The sequence below is a fragment of the Taurulus bubalis genome (genome assembly GCF_910589615.1).
Source record: "Taurulus bubalis genome assembly, chromosome: 13".
NCBI classification, from domain to species: Eukaryota; Metazoa; Chordata; class Actinopteri; order Perciformes; family Cottidae; genus Taurulus; species Taurulus bubalis.
In genome coordinates this window covers 12847207-12857415 of record NC_136601.1, presented here as the reverse complement: position 1 = coordinate 12857415, position 10209 = coordinate 12847207, and positions in this window count along the sequence as shown.

Here is a 10209-nt window from a genome sequence, read left to right as displayed (position 1 = left end):
CTTCTGTATCACACCCAAGCCTTAATACAGCCATAAGCAACACCAGATTGGTTACATGTCCGGCAAAAACACTGCCCTTCCCTGGTAATGCAAGCATAATGGCTATAAATACAAGCTAATGACTATTCGTCAATATATTTTTCAATATATTTCGTGACTTTGATACGTTTGTTCCAAACACATGTTCCAAAGAAAGGCTGTCTTTGAAGTAGGCAGAGCACACACATAATATACGAGGGGTGCACACAATATTACTAACAAGCTCCCTGGTTTCCACAAGAATTTGGCATGGCAACCAATAAAGCACGGCTAGTTGTGCTTTATGGGAATCATCGGCTCTGTTAGAGCACATCTTTGACCAAATTACTTGGCTGAAGCGACACATTATATAACAGCATATTAACCACAAACTATGAGTCAGCAAAATGTAGGATGCAGAAGCTGGGGCAGGCACTATACTTTTAAAACTATTGGGCAAACCTTCCATACTAATCCTTGAACACAGTGTAATTCACATGGCTCAGTTTTTAGACTTCATGAAATCTATTCCTTGACGGGATACTTTAGCCCAGTGGCTTCATGCTGAATTTGTATTGCAATAACAACATTTTGTGGCATTTGTGCTTTTATAAATATTAGAATAAAGAAAATTGCAATCACTTTCAAGTAAACCATATAACTCCATCAGACAAAAACAAATAAAATGTGCAATCACGTTGTTAGGACAATGCAAATACAGTTATATCTGGGCAAAAAAACAACTAATATTTGGCAAAGAAAATTGCTTATTGTGGAAAACAATAAGCAATTTTTTTGCAAAACAAAATGAGTGCAGATATGTGTGAGCCATCATGTTTTATCAGTATTAGTGGCTGCAATGAGCCTGCTTTCCACTACAAATATTTTCAAAACGGGGTTGCAGGCTTGATACGGCCACTCTTAATTCATGCTCAATGTTAAGCTTGGATCTGGAGAGGCAACAGCAGAAGCAAGATGCCAAGAATCGGCGAGTTGCTCCTGCTCAAGCGTAACTTGTTAACGGCTTTTTGACTGTTTTAATGTTTTCTTAACTGTTTTAAATCCTGTTTTCTCTGCATTATGTTTTGATGCTTTTACTGGTTTTATGTGAAGCACTTTGAATCGCCTTGTTGTTGAAATGTGCTATACAAATAAACTTGCCTTGCCTTGCCTTCTACGATCACGTCCCTTTGGTGAAAGCCTAATTCAATGGTAGAAACATTCTGGAGGAACAGTTGCTATTCCCACACTGGCAACAACTGCCCACAAGTACAAACATACATTCATTTAAATATTTTGTTTTAATAGAAAACAAGTCATGAATCAAATCTTAAATATAAATTATGGCTTTTCCAAAGAAAACAGGATGGTAATTGTCGGGATCACAATCAAGATTGGGATGATGTCTATTACTTGTACAGGTTACTGTATGGAGCATATGTATTTGCCCGTGCTTGTCTGGTGGCTTTATTTAACTTACCGTGCAATGAGATTAATAAGGATGCTTTGGTGCATTCAGGCAAAGGAGATGTAAAGCTGGGCTCAATGCATTCTAAAACATTCAGAGTTCATCGACATAACACCTGCAACCATGTGGTTCTGAAATAATTTGACTGGAAGTGCTACGATATTATGCTGGAATCCTCTGTCAACCTTGCGCTGCCTTCTCTAAATGCAAATCTAAGTAGTATGCATATTTCTCCATTTCTGAGCCTCTAAAACACCATATTTTTTCTCTGTATAAAATCATCCATATCTTAATCATTTTTACTTTAGTCTGAATGAAATATTGAGGTAATGACTTTTACAGATGTTTTGCAGAGACCTCCTGTTGCTATTTACTCGATGTCAGTAAGACATATTCATTGCAACTATTGCTCATGCTCAGGAGCTCTAGCCCTGATGCTGCATGTAGGGGGATTCTTCACAGTGAGAAGACTCATATGGAAGTATAAATCAAAAAGTGCATTCTCAACTGATAAAGAGGAAGATAAATAGGCTCAATCCAATACTGCCTCTGGAAGGAGCTGTGGGTTTGATGCATTCAGAAGCAGCCCACCCTCTTCAATAAGCCATGAGAGATGAATGGACTGCTCTCCCATTCCAGGCTGATTGGTGCTGACAAACTATAGATCACCTGTGAGGGAGCAGCACCCTATTTCACAAGGACTTGTCTCACTCTATTCCTCAGCCACTGGAATCACTCTATTTAAGACAAAACACTACCCAGGACCATTGTGTGATTTCTTTTCACCCACACAGTCAGTTTAGTTCTATGGAGCTAGCTTCTTTTTTTAAATACAGCACAGGCATTGTGATCATGAGTTGGAAAATCTCTCCCCTTCTAGTTAATTTCTAGACATGCAGTTATCCATTTCCTTGAAGACTTTTTGCTTTTACTGCTTGTGTGTTGATATGAGCGTGTGCAATTTCAAGTCAATTCAATTTCATTTATAGAGCCAGAATTACAAATGTACAGACATCCTCTGCCCTATAAGGAAAAACGATCCCTTACCCTGGATGGGCAGATGTCGTGTGTATAGAATATCCAACATAATTAAATTACAGTACAAACAATCCAAATGAAAAAATATATATATTTTTTTATATATATGAAGGAAATATTTCAGAAGGATGTCAAGGAGCTTTCAGGCATCGCCAAACAGACAGAGCCTCGCAACCTCCTCTCCATCATGTAACCTGGAAAGAGGACAGGCAAAACTGAAGCACGTCATTCACACAGGTCGGAGAATGAAACAAGCACACAGAGGAAGATAGAAACAAGAGGCGAGGCTGAACCATCTGGAGGACGAAGATCCAGATCCAACATGTGGAATGAGGCACCAGCAGAGAGAGACAGAGAGAGGGGTCCCACGACGGCCTCTCCTTATTTGAGAGAAATTCACCACTAATCTCATTTGGTTTATGTCTGACATCACTCTTTGTCCCTGTGGGTGATGGAAGCCACCACATTAAGAAATATCACCAAACGCAGAGATTGTAGCCAAATCATGTGTATATACAGTAGGCCTATACAGTATGAGTCCCACATGTATCATCCAGTTGAGAACATAGGACAAATGAGGAGCCCGTGCACATTGTGACTTTTACTTTGAAAAACAGCTCATTAGAGACAAAGAAAAGTACGTGTTTCTAGTCCTAACAAAGAACAGTTGGTTTAGTAGTTACTAAAGCAGTTTTATTTGTGAATGATGAAAATAGTCTGTGAACTAGAGGCGATGCTGAACTTATCAATTGAATAAATTGCAGGATTTTTATCCTGTTAATATATCCTTCAAACTCATTTTTAATACATCTTTTATCGCCTTGGGCAAAACTCTGTTTCTTTGATCCTCTGCAAGTCTGTGCATAAAGGATCATAAGGAATTGTGCCATTAGGATTAGGGGAACAGCTTCTTTTATCAATTACATCAAAGTTTTTGCTGGTGCCCATTAAATACATGCTCACACAGACACACAAACAGACAAATACACATGCACACCATTTAATTCTCTGGACATCCAAAAGATTGTTGGTAAAAATAAGGAGCACATTTTTGTACTCGGCTTGACTCAGTGTCTGCTTAGTAATCAGCTTGTAAATTTGGGTTGAATCACAAGTCAATCCTCAAAGCATCATGCTTGTTAGACCCGTAGGCTTGAGGCTAGGAGCTTGGAAGAAAGCCAGGGGCATTTAAAAACAGTCTTCCATCCAAAGGGATGAAAGCTTACTTTTAACTCATGCTATGTTGCCAGTGTTGAAAGTGCACTTTTGCTGTGTTCTGTGCAAACATACTGAAATGTACACCATCTGTAAATGACACTAATGATAATAAGCAGCAGGGAATAGTTTGATATTACCTAACAGTGCCGAGACTCTCTTATTAGAAACTGAAAATGGTATTTACAGTCAAAATGATTTTACCACAAGTAGAGCATTGTTTCTGAACAAGACAGAACATTTACTTCATTTACAGAATTACTGGAAAGCCACCAGTTTGAATTAACACTTTGTTGTAGGACGTAAAAAGCAACCTCGACAATGCCCTTGTGAGAGTGAATTTTATGATGCCCTCTGTGTTGGGCATTCATTGAATGAAATCCCTCATGACTTGTTATATGGCAGCTAAGAGGAGATGGATCACCCGCTCAAAGCAGATGTTGCAGCCACACACAAGGCCCTCTGAAAACAATGTGATCCTTGAGGACCAACTAAAGCACACACGGAGGCAGACTCAAACAAAACACAGACTAACACACGCTGATCTTAATATATTGCATGGTCATGCCCCCTGCTTGTAAGCCACGCCGCCGCCGCACACACACACACACACACACACACACACACACACACACACACACACACACACACATACACACACACACATGAATGTACTCCTTTTATATACTTTCATAGCACGCAGGCACACAAATACAGCCACAGATACACAATGGTATTTTTTTGATGGCACACAAAAAAGCACAACACCCAAGCTTTATTTGTTTGCGTTTTATCCTCAGAGGCGCTATAGCAGAGCGGACATCACACAGCGAAGAGCTGTCGATAAAACCTGCTCAGCGTGCGCTGTGGTGTTTATTTTAGTATGAAAGCTAAGGTCACACCATTCTTCAGACAGCAAGTTCCTATAGAAAAAAATAACGTCCTTAACACTGATATCATGTAATCTTGTAAGATGTAACCCACATTCATATTCCAAATTCATATTCCAAAGTTTTTATGGATGTGTTGCACTTCACTTTTATGTGGTCTTTTGTTTGTTTTAAAATGAGGAAAAGCAGGAATTCAAAATCATGCATGCATGCTCTAAAAACGTTGTAAATCGTGTTGCTTCTTCTTAATGAGGAAGCAGCTTGTATGGGACTACTTTTATTCCTTTTTGATATCCCTTTTCCGTTTTAGAAATTCAGATGCTTGCATATTTTGTAAAGTCACCATTGTCATGGGAATAAAAATGGAGTACATGCACACAGAGAAATAAATGTCAACCACCCTCCCCTGGGTAAATGAATCATATGGCGCTTGGAGACTGAAGAAAGGTGTGTAATAGACCCAAGTTAAAAGTTGTTAAAGGCTGGCCTATAAAAATAAAAAGAGTCACACCGTTTTGTCTCGGCGTTCTTTTCATATTTCGTACAAAAGAAAATTATTCATCTTAACCTTGGTGTCTCAGCAGCAAATTAATTGAAATTAGGTGAGAAGTGTTTAGACAGAGACAGATGCAAACGAGCACACTGGCTGGAATCCAACAGACAACTTTTATCTTGCAATCTTAGGTGAAAGTCCATCTGTCCTCAGCAGGAAGGACAATGCTACGAGCTCTGTGTGCAAACTTCCCCATTGTCTCTTTTGTGTGATCTGTAAATGAGAGACAATTTGCATTAAGTGGCATTGGTTAAGGGATTAGGGGACATGATTTATGCTTGAAAGACATTTATCGTTCAAAGCAAATGAGTTTCTTTTCTCAGTGGAACAATGGAGGGCTGCCTGACTCCTCCCTTAATCTTTGTGAACAAAAAAGGGCTCACCAAACTGGAACTGAGGGTCCATGTAATTCAGACCCTGATTAAGCCACTTCTCCCTAATTTTACATTAGCCAGGCTTTCTATTCCCCTAGTTATGAGCATTAATCATGGTTACAGAAGCCAATCAGAGGTCAAAACAATCTGATGGGTTGCTTTTCTCTTGGTTATTGTTCATGCACACAACCATTGGTCTAAATTAAAGTTTTTTGTGATTAAATTAGTTAAAACAATTCGGAAAAGCCGAAGTAAAGAGAACTTTTTTTCTTTTCTTTCTTTTTCCTCTTTGTCGGGGGAGCCGTTTGTAGACTGTGATCTAAAGGTGCCTTTTATTTTTCTAAAATAGGCAGTAGCAAAAAATGTATTCTACTGTCCCTTTTGAAATTGATTTGTTGGAATTGGTCCCTGACAGCTCCAGGATATTTTGGAGTTAACATCCCAGATTGGGAAAACAATGTTTTTGACCTCCTCCTTCTCCCATTGGCTCTCCAGCACAGCACACCTGCACCACAGATCCGAAACACACACTGTAACTGCTGTTTGAACCTCGGTCCAGAAATACCAGGCTAACGGCATTGACTGGAGTGCTTCCTGTTTACTGAACATTATGTGTTCTCCAATGTTATCAGAGGTTTGTCCATAATCACGAAGAGCCCAAGGGGACGTCAGAGTCAAAGAAGTCAATATGATTGGCATGACTTTCAACCTTGGTGTTGGGGCTTGGCAGTGGGAGGGGGGTCTTGGCTGTTAGCACATGGCAGGGTACTCTCAGCCAGGGAGATTAATGGTTCTGACTGCATCAACCCAGTGAACGGGATCAGAGGATGTAATTGGGTTGAGCCCAAATATGGGCATTCTAGACAGCTGCTCATAGCAGGAGCCAATCACACGCTCCCATCCCTGCCACGCTTCCAGTTGTTCGCCACCTCAGGTCAAGATGCTTAAATCTCTTTTGCTCGGGAGAAACTGCTTTTAGATTTTGATTACTTGTCTGATGTTTGAAGAGATTCTTCCCAATATTAAACACAAATTATTTCAGAGACTTAACAGATGAAAAATGACATGTTATTATTATCCCTCTGAAGAACTACTTGCAAAATAATACGATTTTATTGAATAGCCATATTATTATTTTCAACAGTGTTTGTAACATTAACTAAATTTCTTGGGAAAATGTATAAAACTTAATTTAAAATAGCCATATATTTTACAGTCTCATGGCCCCCTGATATGTATTACTCATACTGTATGGGAGAAATAAGTGGAGCAGTTTTTATTTGTTTAAATGTATCTAAAAGCTGGGTGTCCTGGGGGTTTAGGATGCAGAGCATGTAACTGCAATGCTTCTGGTTCTCCTAATTTTTCAGTTGAGAAGTACAGTGCATCAATGTGTATGGTATGCTCATGTCGACATATTAATGATTAGATTGATTTGTAATGTGTACACATTTTACCTAACTGTATCTAAACGAAGTAATAATCTTTACTTCAAAACTAGCCAACTTGAAACGAGCTGTTCCTGCTCTTTTGACATTGTCATGCTCCCCTAATTCCAGCAAAGTCCCCGCTCTGATCCCAGCTGTAGCAGGGAAGAAATCATGTAAATTTATTGGTGACATTGAGATGGTTCTTTGCTATTCAAATGAGGCCTGCCTCGTCAGACGCTAAACGGTACCGCGTATTGGCTGGTAGCGGTAACCTCCCCGCAAACAGCTGTGACCCCATGCAGGAAGTCCGACATCCTACTTCCTGTGGCAAGCTGTGCTGCTGGCTCTCTTGGCCGAGGATGGCTTTCTAATTGGTGTCCTCTCACCCCTTTGCTCTGAGAAGCTCCTGCCTGACAGGTCTTGGCAGCGGGAGGAGATGTCCTTGGGGAGAAAAAAAAGTCAGATCTGAGAAAATACCAGAGTACAACATTTTAGAAAACGTCCCTCAAAGTCTTTTCAGAAAGTAAACTGAGGGGGAGTTTTATTAGAAAGAAAGAACAATGAAGAAAATAATCCATGTGAGCTGTCATGAGCTACCTGATGTTGATGTGAGATGCCTTGAGAGCAAACTGAACTTCCTCATTGTATCGGCAGAGTGGCTGCTAGTTTAGGAACTGGCATTCACTCAATCAAATTGTGTCTTTTTATGAGAGGCTGAATAGGTGGGTATGTACCGGTAATGTCAATTGTCCATTGATAAAACGTATCCAAGGTTGTATCAAACTGTACTGAGTATCTAAAAGAATTTCCTGTGATGAAGGTTAAGGGTATTTTTTCTTTTAATCAGTTTTTTTTGTTGAAAGTGCACTTTTCAGTAGCATCTAAGTTTTCCAATCAAATTAAAAATGAAATGCCGAAGACAATGTACAGATTTTGTGAAAAAGAAGTCAAGGTGTTTTATAAACTGTAAAAGTAAACGCGAGAAAAAGCTTGGAAGTAAACAGTTATGAAGTTGTTTCCATTATATCAATACGGATATTTCAAAAGATTTAAGAAAACTACAACATACATAAGCCGATGCAATAAGTTCAGAGCCGTAATCACTGTTCACATGTACACACAATATAATGATGCTCAAAATATCCTTTACTCTGTAATTGTCTGTTTTTAAATGTATCTCGCCATTTGCATCGGTAATAAAACACACATTACTTACTAAACTACACAAGGGCTCCTTTCCATTGTGATTCACACGTCAGGTACAGTTCTGGATCACGCACTCCACTTCTTCCATGATTTCGTTATAATGGGTGTCTGCTCGAGTAAAGAGAACCATCTGCAGTTAAATGTCAGTAAGATCAAGGGGGCTAGTGGGGAATTTCCTACAGAGCGAGAAGCTACTGACACCTGTCATCATGCGGGGTGAAGAGGTGGAGATGGTGCAGGCCTTCAAGTACTGCACCTGGGCATGTACATCAACAGCAAATCTGGACAGACTTGACCAAAAATAGACAATGTGCAAGAGAGGGCAGCACAGTCTGCTCCTCTGAAGGAGACTTCGGTATATGCAACAGTCTGCTCTTCATGTTTCTACATCAGCGCTCAGGGCATTGCCGTTTGTGTCTATGGATTTAGGAGTTAGTGTCAAAGGTTTAAATACAGGCTGTACTGTTTTGCTTTTATTGCTGTATTGCTTGTATTTTGTGGCACACATATTCATGCTTCTAGTCCTTGAGCTGTACATGTCTATTTTTTCTCTTTTGTGTACATACCTTTATTTTGCTCTATATCAATTGATATTCTTTCCTGAACGCATCCCGTTGATTTGTTTCTGTAAGTATGTCCCATGGCGATGATTCAATTTCCATCTTCACTTACTATTGACAAAACATGATTTTTTTCAACTCAAAATATCTGCAATCTATATCAAGAATAATTGTATGGGTATAAATTGCAGTAAGAGTGAAAAGAGGAAATCTGTGTGTGGAGCATACAGCATTCCTAATATCCATGGTTCTGATATCGAGTGCACTTGCTGTGCTTTCACACTATCTGATGATGCACAGAGGAAAGGAGCACTATCTATATTGTTAAAGCCAAAGCCTGTGGGCATCAAACATCGAAATGTCAGGGTTGGGCCAAATTCAAAGGATAAATTATTCATATGGTCCCAGTAAAGGCTGTGCATGAGGTCACCAGCAGGCCTCACAAGCAAAGGAGAACTTGACAGGGAGCAGCACACGAGTCATCTTCCAACCCCTGTTAGGAGGGGGGGGGGGGTCATCGCTGAAGCAGCTGTTCAAGCAAGCAGGGGAAGTGACCTGCTCAGTAAACCATAAACAAGTGTGAAGAATATGCAAAAGAGGCTTCTGCGCCGCACACTGAGTTGGATTTGGCAAGATAGCATGCTCACCTTGGGGAGGTGAGGAATTGAGATGAGAGAGGCACGACAAGTCAAACACACTGATGTCACCGCAGATTTAAGAAAATGTTTGATCCCGCGGATGTACCCAACATCTTGACAGGAATCTTTGCCATCACCTTTGAGATGACAAGAAATAAATTCCCGGGTCAAATAAAACACAATGCTGTTGATTGGGTTGCACTGTGGGTGTGAATGCCTAAAAGAAAACATCACATTTTGTTCTTTTCTCTCAGCTTGATTTAGATACCAAGAAAGCTTAGAAAGATTACAGACACATCAGGACAAAAGACTACGACAGGTAACAAACAACTTGATCTTACAGTGCGTCTGAGGAGTAACTCCAGGTAGATATCATAGCTGATGAAATAGTATTTAGGCTCAGCCTCAGGGGAAAGACACTTCCTGCTGTTATCCTTATTTGCTGGGACAGTTCAGTCTACGTTAGAGAAGCATTTATATCCCTCACACAGCAAGAGAGAGGACAGAAGTGTTTATCCGCTCCTCAGAATCTGTGATATTGCAGATCGTAATTTGAAGGTTTGACACTGATGGCTTTGAGTTTACTGAGATAAAAACTTGGTACAAAAACGGCAGTTGACAAATCAATCTCCCATTCATTGCAGTAAAGTTGTTATATATTTGATTTCACACATTAGCTAAGAAAGTTTATGAAACACTGCCGATTGTAAAAAAATACTGCTTTAAATGTCACCAATTCTGTTATTGACTGGTGAGTTACGTTCCTTTGTATACAGCAAATTCTTTCTTTCAGTGCACATGTGTACATGTGCTGTTGCA